Raw genomic sequence first — 22214 nt, 5'->3', positions numbered from 1 at the left:
TGCTTTTGGACCCTCTTCTGATGATCATATAAATGGAAGGCATGGCCTTTTCAGTTGTGGTAGCCTACAATTGTGAAATTCCTTCCTTGTGGAACTCTGTCCTTCTTTACTCTGTCCATAGGTGGGCTGTTAAAATGTTTTTATTTAAACAGGCATTTAGAGGTTGTTCCCCCTTGCCTCATTGTTCTGTTACTGCCTTTTAGTGATAATTTTATTTATTATTGTTGTTTTGATGACCTTGTTTTATTGATTTCTATTCTATTAGTTGTACACTACTTTGAATGCACATGTGCAGATGATAAATTATCATCACCCAGCTTGGTGCCCTTTCAGAGATATTCTCCTGAGCTGGAAAGAAGCAATAATCTCTGGTAATTCATAATATGGTGATTGATGATAACAGCTTCATTCACTGAGATTATCAAGTGACACCCTACAATTGCCACGGTATTAAAATAACATGTAAATGCACATACAGCACCAGCACAGGGGGAAGTATTAGCTTAGAGCATTAGAAAGCATTATAGGACATGCACAGGATATATGAACCATTTACTTTGGGTTAGAGCCGAACTTTCAGTGTCCCCAAACAGGTTTTCTGCTCTTTTTGAAAACGGAATAGCCACCGACTGAAATAATTAACTTCAGTGCTATGAGGTTAAAGTGCATAAACCGAACAGATATTTTGCTACATCTGGAAGTAAGAACCGAACCAGTAATTGGTCTATTTAATTTCTTATGGTTGACAGTAAGGGCGGTGAAAATAAGTGAATTTGAAACTACGAGCTAGGTATTTTTTTTCAAATTTTTAAAAATTTTAAAACTAAAATATCCTAATAGTCCCTGAAACAATGTAGAATGGGAGCAGTTTGCTTCCTGTGGGTGGGTGGGTAGGTAGGTGGGTGGTGGTGGCAATAGGAACTGACTCGGGATTTTAAAGCGAACCATTCTATAATCTGCATTGTATAAAGTTTGTATATTTCATTCTGGTCCTCAGTTTGATATTCATGCTGCCTCATGCTTCTTTTCCACCCTTAAAGTAAGCTCAGCCAGTCATGCGTTCAACTTTGTATAACATTTCCCTGTTTTAAAGGTATACTTGATTCCCTAAAATGTATGAACTAGGGATTAATGTGAAATAATTCTCCAGGGCAGATATTCCATGATGGCTCAAGATCCACAGTGGTTTTCTCAATAATAAAAAGCTGTTTTAAGGAGAGTGAAGAAGCTAAAGATAGGAGCAATAGCTTCTTAATGAGATGTTTTGGATGTGTGTTTTTTTGTACAGAAGAAGTATTAGCTGGCACTAAGCACATTTAACAAGAACCAAAGTTAATAACCTAAATGTTTTCACTGCTCTAAAGTGAAGTGCATGGTTTGTTTAACTGCATCTTAAAGAGGTTTCTTTAAAAAAAAATCATAAAAGAAAAGATGTATGCAACAAAATACCTTTTACTGTTTCATAACAGTAAAAGGTATTTTGTTCTTAGGTGATTTATTTTGTGAAAAAGCCGGGGGGGGGAGCAAAGAACTTGGGGCACATGCAAAAGTACCTTCTCATCAAAGGTTGTCTATTGTTTCATGCATCACATGTGATGGATAAGATTTATGAATTAGAATCTGTGTCAAAAGATTTACAACACACTATATTAGTTATGACATCTTCTTGTCTGTGAGCATAAACTTTCAACAAAATATCTATATCATCATCACAGGAGCATGGCCAACCCAATTCCTTCATTTCACTGCAGCACACCCAACCCCTGTCACAAGATTTGATGAATTCTTGAAGGAATGGGCTTCAGATCAATTAAAATAAACACCACAAGCTGATTTATCAAATCTTTTCTGAATGCTCTCAGAAAAATGTCAAAAATCTGATCCATTGATAGAGAAAAGTCAGAGAATTGTGGCAGCCTATGGGATCACAAGACCTTTTCAAAACTATCATAAATCACCACAGAAAACAAATGGGGCTCCGTATGATAAGATTTCTTCTGACAGCTTTGCCTCAACAAGACATATATGAGATAAATGGATACTTTCGCTTGTTCTCAATTGCCAGTTTACAAAGTTCCAAGTTGTCAAGTTATAAAATACACCACATCCAAAATAATATACTTTTTTGGTTAAACAACAGCATGATTTAAAATGCCCCAACTTCAATTTTTTCATTGTAAGATACATTGCACACTTACAAGTGCCCTTGCTTTTTAAAAAATGTATTTTTGTATATATAACATAAATTCATTGTTCTACCTCATACAGTACTGAAAAATGATGAAATCTGTTTCTCTTTTATAGTTATGAAAACTATTTTAGAGTTCTGTTGTGAGGCATAAACCAGTTACAGTCTGATATTTCAAATCATCGCCTGCTAGTTACATGTTGATGAAAACCCTGGAAAAAAAATAAACAGAAGCCTAACCTATTATTCTAATTATACCTAGGAATAAACAAATCCCTCTCCTAATAAGGTTATGCAAATTGAGGGAAAATGCAGACAGTTTCTTTTTTGTTGTTGTTGTTTAATTTTCTATTACCTTGGCAGCCGCACATTGTCAGCAATCATTCAGCTAGTATTTTTGAATAATGTAGGCAACCCCCTTTTTCTTATGCAGCAAAAAAATCCAACTTTTGTGAAAGATTCAGAATGGAACCTCATATTTCCAATGGTGGGGCATGTGTACAAGCTTACTCCCACTTTTTGTGCAGAGAAGGTGGGGAATGATGGCCGTGGTTTGGGAGAGGTCTATTTCATGCCTATCTAGTGCAAGCTGTCAGTTTGCGCATTCAGTTCAGAGGAAAGAAATGGCAGATAGAGATGATGGCACTGAGTTGAAGCAGTCATTCGCTGCAGACCCATGACAGCAGTTCATTAAAGGTAAAGGTAAAGGGACCCCTGACCATTAGGTCCAGTCGTGACCGACTCTGGGGTTGCAGCGCTCATCTCGCTTTATTGGCCGAGCCGGCGTACAGCTTCCGGGTCATGTGGCCAGCATGACTAAGCCGCTTCTGGCGAACCAGAGCAGCGCACGGAAACGCCGTTTACCTTCCCGCCAGAGCGGTACCTATTTATCTACTTGCACTTTGACATGCTTTCGAACTGCTAGGTTGACAGGTGCAGGGACCGAGCAACGGGAGCTCACCCCGTCACGGGTATTCGATCTGCCGACCTTCCGATCGGCAAGCCCTAGGCTCTGTGGTTTAACCCACAGCGCCACCCGCGCTGCAGACAAAATTTTAGCACAATAACCAGGTTCGCCATGGTATTCTGGAGTATTAGGCATTAAATAAATACATTTTCAAAAGCCACAAAAGGGCTATCCCCAAGCGCATGCTCACAACTTGAACATTTACTGGCTGGAGGAACTTGTGGGTATGTTGGGTGTGTGACTACAGCCATGGATTTTTTTCTCAATTCAGGCACAACCCACCTAGAATCTGTGGAAATGTGTAGAGGAAAAGCCTGCACCCATTCTCTAATAATAGCTACATGTTAGCAAAGGTGCAAACAATCAGCTGCAACTTCACTCTCGAAAACCATGGATCTGACAGCAACTGTAAACGGTAAGTGCAGAAAGGCCCTAAATTTGTTGACAGTTCCTACTATTAGGACAAACGGCAAGAGACTCGTGGCACCTTAAAGACTAACAAATTTATTCTGGCATAAGCTTTTATAGACCACAGATCACTTCAGCTGTGAAATCTTAGGCCATGATAAATTAGTTAGTCTTTAAGGTGCCTCAAGACTCTTGGTTGTTTTTGCTTCTAAAGACAAACAGAACTACTCCTCTAGAAGTCATCAGCATTAGTTCATCATTTAAGGTATGCTTTAACCTAGCCTTCATGTAGGAGTGCTGTAGGGGAGGACATCTGCTATGTCAAAAAACAACAACTGGGCAATGCAATCGCATACATGTAAACTCTGAAGTAATCCCCACCATTCATGGATAGCATGGTGGGGCAGAGGTGCTTATCTAACTTCATAGCAGGTGAGTTGCTGCTACTTACTGGAAGTGGAAGGGGTGAGGTGGTGGGGAGGGTGGCATGGTGCAGACATACCTGCAGGAGTGCTGGATTGGCTCTGCTGGTGTGTTTGCAGTGCACCAACCTTGCTACTGCCTTGTCCCTCTCTCTCTGGGTAAGCAGCAGTGAGCAACCTGCCGGGAGGTGAGGTAAGCACCTCCGTACCATCACGGCATCCACAACTGATATCCCCACTGAGTTGAACTGACTGGGAAAATATTGTCAAATAATGATCATGTATTATTGAAGCATTAACAGTGTATGCACAATGAAGATTAAAACCTTCAACAGATTTTATGCTAATTGCAAAAGCCACCCATGAGCTGGATCTTAACCTGGTGCTGAAGAAACTCCTGGAAGGAGCACAAAACCAAGAATAACTGTATCATGCCAAACTGAAAGATAAATTATTTGGCAGTTGCAAACTTTTATCACCATGCCCACCATATAGTTCCAAGTGTTCTGGCTGAAGTGGCCTCTCCCTTCTCCAACTGCCATCACAGGGCTACTCAAGAACAACATTGCCCTGTGGTGGGTGGGTAGGGAGAAAGAGATAGTGAGAACCAGGTGTGCAGGATTTTCTGGGTCCAGCTCACAGTATGTGGATTGACCCCTCTGGTACATGTGCAAAAGGAGGCCCATAGTTAAATGCAATTTGCAAATTTGAGTCCTCTTTTGCAGATGGGGGTGAAGAGTCCAAAAATAAATCAGGGGCAACACACAAGCAATAATATGTCTGACAGAGAAAATGTCAAGAGGCATTTTCACGCTTTAAAAGTCTTGCCCTAATTAGCTGCTGCCTGTCCCACAGCAGTTAAAGCCGCAAAGCCCTGCTCTCCTGCAGTAACACCTCTAAGACATGCAAAAAATTCAAATTTCATAAGTAGTCATTCTACAGGTCTGCCATCAAGTGATGTTAGCCTAGTAAATACTGTGAACTACAGCTCTGTAGGACCCCAGGTATTCCTGCTTCCTGGTGTCCAAAGAACTCCCTCATCAATCACAGCTCTGACTTTGCTCATTGGCTAAAAACAGTGAAAGGTGGGAGTAGGCAGGCTTGCTCATATCACAGAAATCACTTAGAAGCTTGCCTGCCCATTTTGCTTTATTTTATTTTTCCTTTCTAGGAGAGAGAAATGGTTTTTGAAAAGAAATAAAGCTTGAAATTTGGGAGTCCCTGCTGGTTTGGGGCCCAGTACATCAGTACCACTTGTACATGACTTTCAGCGGCCTTGTTTTCTCAGTGTGGCTTTTCTGTTTACTATATAGCTTTACTTGAGGCCTCTTGTTAGGGTGCTTCACAAGCAATATATGCATATATAAAATATATAAATAAGTCCAGCACCTGTAGATGCAGATGTACCGCTAATGATTACTGAGTGGATATCTCATATTGTGAGTTTGAGCAGTACTGATTTCCTGCTTGGTGACTGGGGACGACCTTTTTTCAAGGACCACCTCCTCTTCTCCAACACTATTAAAGCAATTTGTTTGTTCGGCAAGGAGAAATTTACAATTTGAAACCCTCCCCCTTCAACAAGAACCTCAATGTGGTATTTTACCCATGTGGGGTAGAGGGGGATAAGATAAAATGTTTTCTACTCAATGGAACTGAACCTGACATAATCTCCTTTGAATCTATAGAATGTGGAGGGCTACACTTTTAAATATTTTTTTCCAGAAAAATGATCCCAATCATTAATATGTTCTAATACACAAAATTGTGTGCATTCTTAAATGCACACAGTTAAATGCAGAATCATTCTCTGATTCTGTAAAGGTTGACAAAGAGGTAGGATTCTTTTATGGCCTTCAGTTGTTCTTGTACTTTACTAATTGCAAAACTATGTCTAAAAATAAATACCTAGATATGAGTCATTAAATGGAATACATTAATAAAGCCTGAGTGTTTGGCCTTTTCCCAGACTCCTTAACTTCATCATTGCTCACTGCAGTGATGGCTTTGAAACCTGGTTAAGTATAAAAGAAAATTACTCAATACAACTTTTAATTCCCAGAGCCTCATCCCTAAAAGCCTTATTTGAACATCTGAAGTGCAGACACTAGTATTTGAGCTCAGAAAAGCTGTTGGCAAATCCCAGTGAAATTTTTGACAGATTCATCTTTTAGCCTTTGGGAAAGTGAAGGTGCTGCAAGCGAGATATTTGATTAATACCACGAAAACCAGTGTTGCTGGCACAGCTGGTATGTTGGTAGGAAAAAAATTCATCACTAACTCTAAAACTGCCATGTAATTTTCTCTCAACAGTTCTTTTCCTTTCTTGACAGAAAATTTGCACAGGACAAACTAGCCTGACAGAGGACAAGTCAGCCAGCTGTTGAGGTATCTCTAAACATGACAGATCACTATGTTTTAACTCAGATTAATTCACTTATTACAGGCAGACCTAAATCACTGTTCATTGTCAAATCAGTTGTCACTACCAGCAAATCTTGTCAGGTTTCTGAACAAAACTATTTCCAGATTCTTGTGGCTGTTATAAACCAGTGGTGCCTGGTTCATTTTGAAGTTGCTGGGGCTGCAGGGCTTTTTGTCTCTTTTAAGTACAGTGACCCCTTTTCTCCCCCTAGCCCTGCTGATCTGCCTACACTGCATAGATGGATGTTGACAACCGCATGCTTGACTGTAATATGTATATAAGTAGCTACGGTGTGCTCTGTAGTGCCTGGCGTGCTCTGGTCCATGGGGTCACAAAGAGTCGGACACGGCTAAACAACAAAGCTATGGTGTGGAGTCCAGGCACCTGAGCTGTGAGCTGGCTCCTGTACTTTTCTTTCTTTCTTTCTTTCTTTCTTTCTTTCTTTCTTTCTTTCCTTCCTTCCTTCTTTCCTTCTTTCCTTCCTTCCCTTTTGGTGCTTATAATGCAAGGACTGCATGGTGCTTATAATGCAAGGACTGGACGATTGCCAGGGTCCCTTCCAACTCTATGATTCTACCTTAAACCTCTGCAGCCTTTGTACCAGTAATATTTTATAGATTTTTTTTTCTGTATTCCAAACTTGGAAAAGGCCAGAGAAAGTGAAGGGTATAGTCTCCTGATATCAAAGATGCAAAAGGTAGCTGTAGATGAGCTCAAGAGCAGCAGCGCCAATTTGCCCCCAGACTGTGGTGGCCCATCATATGACGTTGTCCCTCTTAAACTACAGTAGGAAACTCCATCATGATATAACTAAGGCTGGATCTAGATACATCAAAAAAGCGTTTCAGGAAAACGCATTGTAAACGTCATAGTGGGAAATCACGTTGGCGAAAAGCAGAACTACACAGCGCCATCTGGTGTCACAGTGTTATAACACATATAAAACACATTTTCTTTACTAACGTAGCTAAGTCCGCTGTTCAGGCCACCTATGATGATGGTGGTAGTGATGATGATGATGGTGATTTATTGAATTTATATACCGCCCTATACCCGGAGGTCTCAGGGCAGTTCAAAGAAAAGATAAACATAAAACCACAACATATATAATGAAAATAAAAACAACAACCCAATAACACTCCCCCCAAAGAGCCACATTTTCAAAAGGGGTAAGATATCAATCAGATCAACCAAAGGCCTGGTTAAAAAGGAATGTTTTTGCCTGCCACCTAAAGGTGTATAATGAAGGTGCCAGGCAAACTTCCCTGGGGAGAGCATTCCACAGACAGGGAGCCACTGCAGAGAAGGCCCGTTCTCATGTTGCCTACTGACTAAACTATATTATGATGTTATCCATACGCAGCCTGGAGCTGCAAGAAAACAGCTGTGTCAATTACGCCAGGTGATCACACTTTGAATCATGAGTGCATTCAACACACTCCCAACTTTTTTACCTTTCCAGTCACAAAAGCAAAATAATTTTATATTGTTTTCCTGGTTGAAAGTGGAGCTTGCTGAATTCAGTGAGGAAAGCAGCACCAGCTTATGGCAGAAATTGGCTGCTGTCAGGAACTGTGACTGGGAGCTCCTGAGTGGATTGCGATTGTATTCTTTGTAACTACAAGCTTCTTTTTAAAAAAATAAAAATGTTGTATTTCAAATCGTTGCAACATACCCTAGGACCGGTGCCCAATGCAAGTCCTGCTGGCAGAAGAACAATTAGGATTGCTCTCCATTGTTGCTTAGCAGCCATGGCTGTACCTACCCTACCATTCATGTCATTTGGAGTACATTTTAGTAATCTGACATCAGGGGTTAGACAGGTGGGTGGGTCCATGGGGGAAACGGCCTTGTAGGCCACAGTGTGACCCCTGGCAGGCCTAAGTGGGCCCTGAAGACTTCAGTTTCCCTACCCAGGTTGTATTCTCAGCAGCTGCATGTTTTTACAAGGTATTAAAATAGCTGGGCAAATATTTGTTGAAAGCAATTTGTATTTAATCATATATCAAGAGGGAGGAATTTCACTAGGTAACCTCTTGAGACAACTTTTATTACGGAAATTGAATGATAAGATCCTTTTCTACTATTGTTTTTGGGACTGAGGGAGAAAATGAGAATGCAACACCCTGGGAATGCAAATGGAGCATGACTGGGTAAAACAAAACAAAACAAAACAAAACAAAACAAAACAAAACAAAACAAAACAAAACAAAACACAAAACTCCCAGAAAAATGCAACATACAGTGGTACTTCGGTTTAAGAACAGTCCGGTTTAAGAACAATTTGGTTTACAAACTCTGCAAAACCAGAAATAGTGTCTTGGTTTGAGAACTTTACCTCGGTCTAAGAACAGAAGCTGAATGGTGGAAGAGCACCTGTGGCAGGAGGCCTCATTAGGGAAAGTGCACCTCGGTTTAAGAATGGTTTTGATTTAAGAATGGACTTCCGGAACGGATTATGTTCGTAAACCGAGGTACCACTGTATTTAATGCAGGTCTAGCAGTTGTAGGTCTATATGTTTCTCAGCAGTGTTCATCTTTAAGGGGGCTATGTACTAATTACCTTTCCCTCAAATTTAGGGCTAATTTTAGTCCTACTCACTAGGCCCGTGCAGAGCTTGTCTGAGGCCCAGGGTGGGAATCTTGTTGGAATAAAGTTATAAACTCAAACAAAAACGCAGCTGGTCCCTGGTGGGTTCCCTCAGCCAGATTAGCCCTCTGAGGCTTAGGGCAAGTGTACCTGGCTGCCCACCCCCCAGGGCTGCCAACGACATATTTAAAGTTATGGCACTTGAGCTCAGCACAAGACAATGAGATATTTATATCACAAACAAAAAGTCTCCAAGGAAGCAACATGGCCTAATTTAAACACGTTTTAAACAAATGTGGCTAAGGAAATGGCATGGAGAAAGCAGAGGTGCAAAATCTTGATTGGCAAGACTGCATGATTTCTCCCTGCTCTCTGTGTTTGCAGCCAACATGGTCGCTTTATTTTCAAATGCCCACGTCACCTCCCCTCACAGGACACTAGCCAGAGGCAGCAAGCCATCTGGGAATCACTGAGCTAAGAGGACCAAGACTGATCAACATTACCTCGTGTAATCCAGGTAGAGGCAATAATACTGGAGACTACACTATTAGTCCAAATGATGCAAATCATTTGTTGCAAAAAAAGAAAAAAGAAATCAGCCTTGCCCAACCTGGTGGCCTCCAGATATTTTGGAGTATAACTCCACTTAGCTCCACTCAGCATGGATAATGGTCAGGGATGATGAGGGCAGAATTCCCAAATATCTGGATGGCAGCAAGTTGGGCAAGTCTGCAATATGTAGCTGCAATAGCAGGTGAGATGCATGGACGTTAAAACAGTAATTGGGATGGCAAATATTATTTAAAAGGATATGGAGACACACAGAGTACTGTTGTGCTCGGATCCTACTTGCAGGATGTTCTTAGCTATATTTTTTGCAAAACATTGATCAATATAAATATAGAACCAGAATTGGTGTTTGTTTGTGGTGTGTTTTTGTTTTGTTTTGTTTTGTTTTGCATTTCCTATGAACAATTCAAGCATTCTTGTTTTACAGTGGAAGGTGGAGCAAAGCAGAAATATGGGCCCACAAGGAAACATTAGAGCTTCTCTAGCTTAAGAAAAAGCAGTTCACAGCAACTCATGCAGTGACACCTGTCTTTTGTATACACAGACATGGTTTAAGTCTAATTGAAAATAACATAGTTGCTACAGCTGACAGACTTCTGGAGGAAGAGAGGGAGAGGGAGAGAATGAGAAAACCATTCCCCACTCTTTCGCATCCTTTCCTGCGTTCTTGAAAAAGCCACCGTCTGAATTGGTACCTTGCTACTTACTTGACACGGAGCTGCCATTCCCCCCCCCCCCATGTAGTGGCACCACATTTCTCATTAGACTAAGAAACCTGCCCAAGAGATGAAATGCCACTTGTCAGGTGACAATTTCACAAGATCTGTACTTGGACGGAACTGCAAATGCTGTTACAGGTCTCAGTAGTGGCTTTTCTGGCTAAGAGGAAATGGAGTCTGAGTGATGTGCAAATGAGAAGTGGGCGCTGTTCTGTGCTGCCCACAAAGGTGACACCTTTGGCTTCCATCAGAGCAGGGGGAAATAGAACAAGGTCGGTGAATGACTTCTTGCTTAGCATTCCCGGCACAGATAGCAGCAGCCGGCCTCGGCCTTATCAATGTCACCTAAAAGATGGGAGCACCAGAAGCCAATTTCCTCCTGCCAACAGACAGCAGTGCAGACACCCAGTAGAGTTCACCATCATCACCACTATAAGCATTGATAACATTCCAGTGCAAATGGCAGCAGAAAAAAATAGCAAGGAACATGCTATTTCAAAATCAAGTTCACTATTAGCTTTGCTAGGTGTTAGCATACCTCCCTGATGACAAAACGTAACAACATTTGGGGATTTTTAGTTTAGAAGAGGAGCAAGTAATGGAAGGTACATGATACAGGTGCATATAACTATATCCGTGAAGAAAATGTACAGTGGGAAGTTTCTCTCTCTCATAAAATAAAACTTGGGGTCTTGTGGTGATGCTGAATGTGGACTTCTTCACACAGCATGGAGTTTCACTATGGAATTTGTTTCCACAAGATGCAGAACTGGCCACCCCTTGGATAGTTTTAAAAGACATTCAGACAAATTCAAGGAAGTTTAGGCTATCAGTGGCTATTTGCCATGACGGCTGTGTACTGCATACAGCATTGTAGGTGGTATGTTTCTGAATATCAGTTCATGCCCTGCTTGCAGGCTTTCCTTAGGCATCTGGTTGGCCATTGTGAGAACAGGATATTGGACTGCATGGGTTTTCTGTAGATGCTCCTAAATTCTTTCCCCAGAGAGGTGTTTTTACTATCTTCATTGTGCAGCTTCCTTTGGGTGCTGCAGAGACACCTCTTGACTTGGCCTTTGAAAGCTGAAGACGTAGTTTAATACCTACCTCTATTTTCTGATTTAAACTGTGTTGATTTTTTTTAAACTTCTGCTAATTTCTTAATTAATCTCTTCTGTCAGATTTTAAATTGTGTACCTATATTGCTGTTACCTACTGTGGAACCTTATGGTGCAGGACAGGCAAGAAATCTGATAAAAAAGAAGCATACTGAGTAGTATCCATGTTCTCTGTGTCTTCAGAATCTTTTCCTATGTGAACACCATTGAAATGAATGGGGGCCATCCAAGCAGGACTTCCTGGTAGTTTGTACTTCTTGTTGACTCTCAGAACTTTAAAGAAATATGCCCTTTCTAGGATTAGCTCACTGAATGTTTGGTACACAAAGCAAAATCTTTCACAACTTTATTCTTAAGTCTCCTTCACCTCTGCGATAGCTTCTGTCAATTTACATAATAGAAAAATATATAAATATGTAAAATATTTATAATATGCCCTTCAATAACACAAACACATTTTAAGATGGGTGAGGAAGACAAGATATTCTAATTACAAAAATAAGTAGCTGAAAATAACATACCTTCTCTGACAACAACAACAAAACCACAGTAAAAGCCCAGACTGCCTTTTAGCAACAATAATAAAAGCACATCAATATCTGCAACAGATAAGGTCAAAAAATCGTCCTCTGAAACTATTTCTTTTACCGTTATTTTCTTAATCTTTTTTTCCTTGCTCCTAAACTACTGCTGTAGATGAAGCAAGTAAAACAAAACAAAACAAAAAAACCTGAAGTGTGTTCAGTGAAGTGAGCATTTGACCTGGTAATGAGAAATCACAGCCCATCACTTTTTGATTTAAAAAATCATAAACACCTTTTTGACACAAGAGATCAGAGTTCTTAACGGGATAGAACTGTGTTTTTGATCCCTGGAAATGGTTCACACATATCTGACAACTTCAATACTGCATGTAGCATGCTAACGTTTGACATACAGAGTGGCATTTCCCCCAAAAAGGAAAAGAAAAAGTATCTTCCTACCTCACTTGTGAGAGAAAGAGAGAGAAAGAGAAAGAAAGAAAGAAAGAAAGAAAGAAAGAAAGAAAGAAAGAAAGAAAGAGCATGTCCCCACCATCTGGTCAACATGTGAGAAATGTTATAGGCTATCCCTGCAACCCAGTTCAGATGTAACACTAAACAATGTTTTGGAATTATGTGCACAAGCCTTTGGCTTTCACACCTCATTTTCCTCCTATTCAATGTGGCTATGGAGAGAAGAGTGGAAGCACTTGCTTCCACTTTTAAACCAGAGCTCCCTGCTACTTGAGGAGTAAACTTGAGGTCAGTAAACTATGGTTGGTGAGCAAACCAGAATCATAAACCATGATGCTCATGCTGGCTTGAGAACATAGTGCTTGTGTCATGGATCCAAAGTAACAGAATTGAACTTTGTCAAGCAGGGTTAAATAAAGGGTCATCACTGGCTACTGCACAACAGCCCTATAACTACGGTTATCTTCATGCTGATCACAAGTGGGAACACGGAATATTCAAGAGAGAAGTCGTCTTTATGGCTTTCTTTGGGAATAAGTGTGTTTGAAATTTCATCAAGATATGCCACAACTGTTGTTACCATGGGGCATTAGGGGGCTGTGCATCTGTGAGCTGAGCAGAAATCTATTTGTCTTTATTCCCAGCAGAAGAAAAAAGACAGTAATATAAAAATAAAAGCAGCTACGGAAGCCAGTTGTTCGAGGGACGGGAGAGAGATAGAGAGAACACCACAGGAAAGAGTTGTGCTCCCTAGCTCAAGACTGCTTAAGTTACAACACAGTTGGGGAACCTCTGACCTGCCACCTTGGAGGACCCATCCTTGTCTGAAAAGAAGGAAGCTATTGGGTGTTTGTGTGAAATATACTTTCTGACCTGCCACCTTGTTGGGACTCCATCACCTATCAGACCCAACCAGCATTCCCAATGGCCAGGGATAATGGGAACTGCAATGCAACATTTGGAGGACCCATCCTTGTCTGAAAAGAAGGAAGCTATTGGGTGTTTGTGTGAAATATACTGTGTTCTTCATACTGAAAAGGCTAAGGAGTGGATCTAAAGTTTAGAGACATACAAAACTACCCTCTTAGCTTTTAGCCATTTATGTTGACAAGTCCATCTGCTCAATCCTATACACCCATCTTAGCTTAATGTGAGTTTAGGCAAGATGAGTCATAAAAAGGACACCTTGAATAATTCATTGTAAAATGTCTCTTGTTTTCAGTGGCAAGGTAGGTATAATTACAATAAGACAACACAGTGCGTTACCAAGCCATTCTTATTATCCACTGGTATCTGGACGCTATTAACACTACTGATTGAAAATTAAAATAGACAGTCCTGGCTAACACTTGGTTCATCATACGCTGTCTAAATTAGACTTTCAATAATCACTGCTTCTTAATGGCTAACAAAAAGTATTCCTGTTTTCCTCCTGTGTCCTTTATGAGTTCCATAAATAACTAATTAACCTCTATGACAAAAGTCAGTATCAAAAGAGGAGGCAGGCTGTGTGCACGAGGAGTCTACATCTCAGCTAAGATCTCCTGAACTAGATGGAGCAAACACTCTCATCACAATATTCTCTCCTGAATTAAATGCTTATTGACTCCATATTAATATCCATTTAGTAATCTGCCGTTTTTGTTTGTTTTAATATAGCATGCAGTTTTACAGTAGAACAGAATTATGCAGTTCAGAAGTATGAATATTAAAAAAGGATTTAATTAAATCTGTTGCCTGAAACCTCTGTCTAAAGCTATAATGACAAATTTAGTCCATATTTATTATGGTACACAAGGGACTTTAACTAGATCATTAGTTTATATGCCTTACTCAGTAGTGAAGTTCTAAAACTTTACATTTTGCATATTGTTACATTATTCATTTTTCCAACTAGGCATAAAATACAGCTTCCCAAGAGTACAATACCTAATTCTTCAAAATATACAAAGATAGCAATAAAATGATTAAATTACAACTATTACATCTGTACTTCTTGTCTTATTATAAAGTAAAAATGTTTAAAAACGCAGACAACAAGGAGTCTAATTGTGTATCTTCTCTAGGAGTCAAAAATACATTTGCACTCTCTAATAAGTCAAGTACAACAACAGGCACATTCCAGACACTACTGGATGTCATTTCTTCTTCAAGGGGTTGTAAAGTACAGCCAAAAGCAGGCCAGAATTAATGTCTTTGATAGCACAAAAGAGTTGTTGGGAAAGACCTATACAATGACACAGCGAGATTTCTTTTGTATGTACACACTTAGGATTTGCCTACCTGATGGGAAAATATTAAATGACATTCTAAATCATTACTCGTCAATGCAAAATGTTGTGTGGTGTTTTCTTTATTAATTACACATTAACAAATGTTTAATCCAATCACGGAAATGTGGTAGCAGAGATGACACTGACAAATTGCCTCTGGCACCGTGTTTGAGCTCATCAGGACAGACCAAGAGAGGACCAACATGAATATAAAAACGAATGAAATATCAAATCACAATTGCTATCAACTAGTCTAGTTTCATTAAAAGAAGATGTGCAAGAATGAGCCCCCACCACCTTAGATGCATGTGATAGATTTTGACATTTGCTCTTATATTTACTCAAGAGCCAAATCTGCCAAAATTGACACCAAACCTTTCCAGAAAAAAGAGAGTGTCCACAGGACAGTGGGAGATGAGAATCTACATTAGACAGCATGAAACTATTTGGAATCTCCTGACAATCATATTGGGGCACGGGGTAGATATTACAAATGTGTATTTTTCAGTGTCGGGGTAGATATTACAAATGTGTATTTTTCAGTGTCTGCGATCCAATTGCATTTAAAAGTAAATAAAGATATGAAATCTTCCCGGTTTGTCTCTGTCTTGAATAGCAGATTTTACTCAAGACAAAAATGACTCCACATGTTCCCTTGACATATGTCTTCCAGATATGTTTAAACACAATTAAAAAAAACAAAACAGCTTTTTCGTTGTTGTTATCCTGGCTGCTTCAACTGCAAATCAAAACATATGAGGCAAAGGGCTGTACAAGGCTTGGCTGATCAAAACTATTCCACTTCCTGAGCAGAAAATGTGTGAGCCAAATCACTAATAGCCCCCTAAAGATTCAACTCTCTTCTACAAATAGCTAACATTACAGCTGATAATGTGAAAATGAAATCACTACAAAAACACACACCACACATTTAAAGAGCTGGGAGTGGAAAGAGCAGCAACCTGTCAGATGGAACGCCATACACCGGTCAAATCTTCCTGTTTACAGGACCACCTTTGAATTATTTAGAGACAAACTGCTTCATTTCCCAATATGGGGTGAATGTTGGGGGAAGGCTGGGGACAGGAAGAAACTGGCTTCATTATAGGATTCCCTTGATAAATAAAATCTTGATCTGGCCTGTGTCCACTGCTGTTCTAAATGAGCCTAGTCAGTCTGGCCCATGTTTTTTCATTTCGTTTCCTCAAGCCAAATGACTACCATCTGCTATCACAAAGCTGTCACACAATCAGTAGTGGAAGATTTCTAAGGAATATAATGGCTCAAGAATGAATATATGACATAGCAGCTCGCATCTAGCAGGGAGAGAACAGCAATCCATTTGGAGAGAAAAAAACAGCAGTAGTGTTCTCCCACTTCTCAGCAAGTACATTGTAATACAAATCTTTATTTGGACTCAAGACGTTGACAGGTCAATTGAACAGAATAAGTCTAGTTTATGATGCAGTTGTCAGAAGTGGTTATAGCAGGAGTCTGTTTACCGGCGCCCTGAGATATTCCAACAATTTTTCTTGCAAACCAGCACCTTGAGGTTAATTACTTTACCAATTTGAGTAAATGGCAAGCCATATTCCCATCTGTCTCCATTAGTTCCCCACTATTTCTCAATTTATGATGACTGGGGTCAAGGCTGTGGTACAAAAGAAGAGGTAATAAAGCATGAATGGAGTAATTTTCTGTTTATACAAATGTGGTAGCCACAGCATAAATAAGGAGAGGACATTTAAAAATGCCATGTTTTTCACTTTGAAACACTGAGATACTAAATATATTTACAGGAGAAAGAGAGGTCTTGACAATGATTTGTTGTCTCTATAATTATATCCCATTAACTCTAAACTTCTAAAGCAGATAGATGTAAGCAGTCTCATGGATACCAGGTTGGTAAGGAAAAGTCTAGAACCCATGAACCAAGCTTCTTGAGAAAGAAGAAAAGCCTCTTTTATTATAGCATGCGGATGTAGTATTGCCAAAGCTTTTTTTTTTTTTTTTGGCCTACATTACACATTAATGCTGGGATCCCTTAAAAGCTGCTTCGGAGTATGGCTGGTTTCAGAGTATCTTGGTGTAAAGTACATGCTACAAAGTAAAAACTCATTGGCCAAGTTAGAACACAATAAATTATGGTGGGTCATGAAATGAATTGCAGTGACCCTTACGCTCCTCCCTTCTCCCCAGCATGGCTAAAATAAGAAACTTCCATTTTTAACATTATGTCCAATCTTAAATCATGGTCAGTCTTAGCTATGTCTTTTTCAAACAAGGTAGCTTCATAACCCAAGTTTTGAGGTTGGCTTGTTTCAGTAAACCATCACTAAGATAAACCACCATTATATTGGATATTACATAAATTAACACATTTGGGCCCTTCTGTGTGTGGCTGCTGGAAGAGAGAGAAGCACTCAAGTCTAAGACTTGCTATAGCTTGTCCCCAATTTGATAAACCATAGTTTTAGCATTACATTCAAATGCAGCCATCACCTTAGTAGAGATCCCCATTGAATTAGTAATTTGTGCTGGATAAACAATTCAAATAATTCAGAGGACAATCATGGCCAAATTTCTCAAGCTGTTGATGGTTATGTTGGCTTGATACGAATTGATTAATTCTGACTAAACAATGCTAATCTAAAAAAAGTTCTGTTTGTTCTGTTTGACAGACCTAGTAAGAACTGCTCAGTGAATAAAATGCAATGTGGATTTTGCAACAAATAAGGCACAGAAACATATATTTTAACCCAAATAATTTAACACAAAAGGGAAATGATATTATTTTGCTTTTTTTATTAAATTTTATGTGATTTGTTGCATACCATGCCATTCAGAATATGGCAATATCAAACACTGTAAGTAGACACAAAATGTATGGGAGGCTGCAAATAAAATGAAAATTCAAGGCAAAGCCTGAATGGAGATGCCCAAGAGTACTATGTTCCCAAGAGGAAGGAAAACTTTTTATTACTGACACTCCTGTTGCAATATCCTTCTGCCAATGGTTAGCTCTACAAAGAAAAAAACACTCAGTTCTGCAGCTTGATGAAGGAATGGACTTAAGTCCAGGAAGGCTTTGCGAAGTTCTCACATTTTGCATTTGTCATTGTGGGGCGGCAGGGTCTTTAACATCTCCCTGCATTTATTATGCAGTAATACTTGCACAAGCTAACTTCTAGGAAGTACCCAATCTCAGATGAACCCACAACAGGAAAGAGGAATTCTGGCTGCTAGGATGGAAGGGCGGGTAACAGGCGATAAGGGGGGAATACGGTCAGGTGTGGAGAGTTAATGGACTGCCAAATAAGACAGAAGCAGGAAGGAAGACTGTAAGCAGCAGCTCTTTAGGACACCAGGGATGTTCATCCCCTGGTGTCCAAACAACTCACTCATCAATCTTAGCTCTGACTTTGCTCATTGTCTAAAACTGCGAAAGGCTAGAATAGCCAGACTGGCTTGACATCTCACAAAAAAAATTGCTGCACATTTGGCTTCATATACTCCTTTGATGATGTATCAACTTGCTTTTCTTTTAAACCCAAAGCTTAGGGTTGGGTCCTCCCTGGATGTGAGCCCAGTATATCAGTATCCTATGTACCTGCATCTCGGTAGCTGCATCTAGGCCCTGCATTCTGGATGTTACAGAATGGAAATCACAGAACCCATTCATTTAAACATGGAAGGTACTTCTCTTAAGTTAATGCAATTCAATTACAGATGTAGGCCCAGGGTTGGTTCCATTTGTTTGGTGACTGAATCATGAAGGCACCATTTTGCCCAGTCCTTAATTGATGCCTGTACTAGACATCTACATCATTCAGGGAGTCCTTTATTTGCTTGGTCTTCAGGAAAAGGTGATTCAGCTTTGCCCATGCCAGAAGACTGGCTGCGTTTTCATACAGTGATGGATCATATGTATTCTCTGCTGGTTCATGTCTTGGTGCTCTTGCTGTGGTATTTCTAGGCCTGGTGATTTCAGCAGAGTTTTGTATTACCAAGGATTCAGTGGTATGTTAGATCAACAACATTACTGCAAAAACTGAGTACCACAGCTTTGCTACTCCACATCTTATGGATCCACAAGGAACTGAACAAAATTAGAGGACTGATTTTTTTTCCTATTAGCAGCCAAGTTAGAAATTGTGAGGCTATGGAAATCTGAGGCTGACTCCGCAGAATCAGTGTCTAGTAAAAGCCTGGGACTTCATCATCATGGAATACCAGCTCAAAGAAAAGCAGGAAAAATAGGATTATTTGAGTGTCTAGACACCCTTTATCACAAAACCAAAAATTAAAAAAACCAACAATAAGAATAATAATGTTGATTTACACTGAAGAAGGGATAGATTTTAGGAATTGGATCAAAGTGACCCATATCACTTCTGTCCATTCTAGGGTATTTTAAAAACAACTATGCTCTCACCTTCAGTCGGCCCTGAAACACATCCCATTCCACTTCTAGGACCCCTCCAACCCATACATTTTAAGTTGAATTCCAGGATTCACATGAATGTATGCCCCCCACTGAAGTCTATCCAACAAAACTTCATTTTAAAATCCTCTTTATTTAAAAGGACTTTTGCTAATATTACTTAATGGATAATAGAATTACTTAAGAAAAACTCGTAAGAATCACTAGTGTTCTGCTAGTATATAAGATGGGAAAAAATGTATCAAACCAAATGTTACTTGCCTGAACTCTAAAATAATTTTACTATAATGATGAAAAAGGTAAATATATTGATCATAAAAGAAGGAAGTAGACTCAGTGTTGCATTTCTCTCCTTATTAGATGTCCATCATTCCGATTCTTTCTGATGTAAATACTCTGCAGACATAAGAGTTTTGTTACACCTTCGAGAATAACAAATATATTTGGTATTCTCCTATCAATTGGCTTTTCATTAACCTGTGCATATTTATTATTGCTTAATTATGTAACATTTGGCTACTTGGGGATTTTCTACATGACAACCTCTTGCAAATTTGAGTTCTACAATGGTAAACAAAGAATGATCAGCAATTTTGTGGGCATTTTTAGATTATTTTTTATGGTCAATCTCTGGAAAAGCAGTCCCGCAACACCCACACCCATTGCCTAGAGGGGCTTATAACTGTGGTGGAGGTGCCCCCTGCTGGCAAGGAATAGCTCTGCCCGTGGCAGTACCACATCATCTTCAAAGATCTACCTTTCCCAGTGTTTCTACAAAGCAACTCAGCAGGAGAGGAGTGGGGGTGGAATATAATAGGGTGTTGAAAAAGCATGTGGGTCTTAGAAATTATTTATTTATTACTAACATAAACCAGAGAAGCCTCAATTAACATGCTTTTTTAGCAGTTTTAAATTGTTTTATATGGTTATAAATTTGGCTGCATTTGTTGTTGAAAATTATGCTCTAAGGGGAAAAACCTTGCTATGGGATGTATAAGAAAAACAAAATATTCTATGTATACGTACACTTCAAGTTCTTGTCGTGAAGGAAAAATAAGGCAGCAGCTTTAGAACAAAGAGATAAATAGATATAATTTTATACGTGTTGTACACTATTCATTCTCTGCATTTTTGCAATAGCCTTTGGCAACAAACAAAAAAGTTTGACTTGTTTTGTTGAAAATAAATGGTAAGTTTTAACCTTCTTGTGCACCAGGAAGGATATAAAGGGGGTGGGATAAACATCAGGCATGGTTTTTATTTTGGTTTACCTTACTTATACTAGTTGCTTTTCAAACTTCACAAGTCAGAGAAGACAAATCTGAAATAACTACAAACTGGGAAATTAATTAAATCTGAGAATGCACTGACATCATGCCTGATTATCATTGCCGCCTTAAGGAGCCACCTTAAGTTTGAAATCCTATGCACACTTACTTGGGTAATAAACTAGTTTAGGATTGCGCTGCATAACACTGTGAAGCTGGAATCCAAGTTCCAATTTGCAAAGTGCATCTGCTTTATAGAGCCTTTTTACAGCAGTCTCATAATTAGAAAAACATGGCTTATATTTCTCTCACTTCCTAACGCCATAAAAAAAACCTGGCTTTATTTTTAAAACACTAATTACATGATGGGGGAAAGCCTCTAATTTCTGAGAATACACTCAACTAAGGCAAATAATTTGTGAGCATGGGGGAAAAAAATTCTCTGGTGGCAGAGAAATTATGTAGTACTGTACAGAGGCTTTATTAAACAAACACATTTGGTGCTCAAGATGTCGGGTTCTCACACACTTCCGATGTATTCCTGGTTTTCAGACTATCACAGCAGGAAGCAAATTAAGCCCCTTTGTTCAAGAATAAAAGTAATTTGTCATATTAGTCTATTGTTGCTAAAAGAATTACAGTCTCCTAAACACACACGAAAAGCTGTTGTAGATTTTGGATGCGTTCCACCTGGCACACTTTCCACACCATTTAGAAATGTGTCAAGGTAGGATTTTCATAAGGATGGCTAGACAAAAACTTCTCTTAACAGCCCATCTCTTACGACTCCTTAAGGAAAGCACATTTCCTATATGCTAGATAGCCTTTTCATTTCCAGAGCAAAAGAGCAGTGCTGTGTATGGTGTTGGTTAGCACACCTCAAAGGAATATTCGGAGCTGGAAATGTTGGAGAATAAGGAAAGCAAAATGATTTTTTTTGGGGGGGGGAGAACATGGAAAAGCTCCAGCATTTGGTCTTTTTTTATTTTACAAAAAAATGTGAGTAAGGGTACACATGATAAGTACACATAATAAGTTACAGAATTAGGCATAGTGTTGAAAAAGTGGACTGAAAACTTATTTTTTCTCCCTGTCTTCTAAGACTAGAACCTGAGGTCATCAAATGAAGCTCAGCGGGAGAAGATTCAGAACACACAAATGGAAGTATTTCTCCAAACCACACGTAGTTCAGCCATGGAATTTGCTCAGTGATGCCATCCAGGGCAAGACTTTAGGGGGAGAAATCCAGGGCCTCACTCAGAAAAATGAGCAGGAAGGCTCCCAAATGTAGCATTTCCTTGTTTAGGGGAGTTTTTAATGTTTGATGTTTTATCGTGTTTTTAATATTCCGTTGGGAGCCGCCCAGAGTTGCTTGGGAAACCCAGCCAGATGGATGGGGTATAAATAATAAGTTGTTGTTGTTGTTGTTGTTATAGGAAGGCTGTGTTACCACACAAATAAGTGGCACAGCTAATTTAACCCAAAGGCTTTCTTGAAAAGCTAGCCTTTATAAGTAAGTAAGCAGTGAAAGAGACATGAAGATCTTTTGGCAATGTGTTCTATAACATAAGTCTTTGGTTGAGAAGGTTCTCTCTTGGCTTGCATGGCAACTTCTGTAAAATTACAGGGCTTCAACTGCTGAATGGAACCGCTAATCAGGTTCATACAGAGAGAGGCAGTCCTTGTATTTAGGGCCTTAGAGGTGAAGACTAGTACTTTGAATTTGAGCTAACGGCAAACTAGCAACCAGTGCAACAGAAGTAGCACTAGGGTGATATGCTCAGAACGTCTTACAACTGAAAATATTGGGAGGTATTCACTCAAGTT

At 39.5% G+C, this 22214-nt stretch overlaps 1 protein-coding gene and 1 long non-coding RNA gene across 13 annotated transcripts in view; both read right to left on the bottom strand.

Moving 5' to 3' along the window:
- NPAS3 (neuronal PAS domain protein 3) overlaps positions 1–22214 on the bottom strand; it is a 634645-nt gene that overhangs the window by 168659 nt on the left and 443772 nt on the right. The window lies entirely within an intron of this gene.
- On the bottom strand, positions 9934–17437 carry LOC310766926. Its single transcript, XR_014550530.1, has 3 exons — positions 17370–17437; positions 13283–17120; positions 9934–13206 (listed from the first exon to the last, which is right to left on the bottom strand). It is a non-coding gene; the product is annotated as an uncharacterized lncRNA (long non-coding RNA).

This window comes from Podarcis filfolensis (genome assembly GCF_964270895.1).
Source record: "Podarcis filfolensis genome assembly, chromosome: 1".
Lineage (NCBI taxonomy): Eukaryota > Metazoa > Chordata > Lepidosauria > Squamata > Lacertidae > Podarcis > Podarcis filfolensis.
Note: the sequence above shows the minus strand (reverse complement) of the source record. Positions and strands in the feature narration are given on the sequence as shown.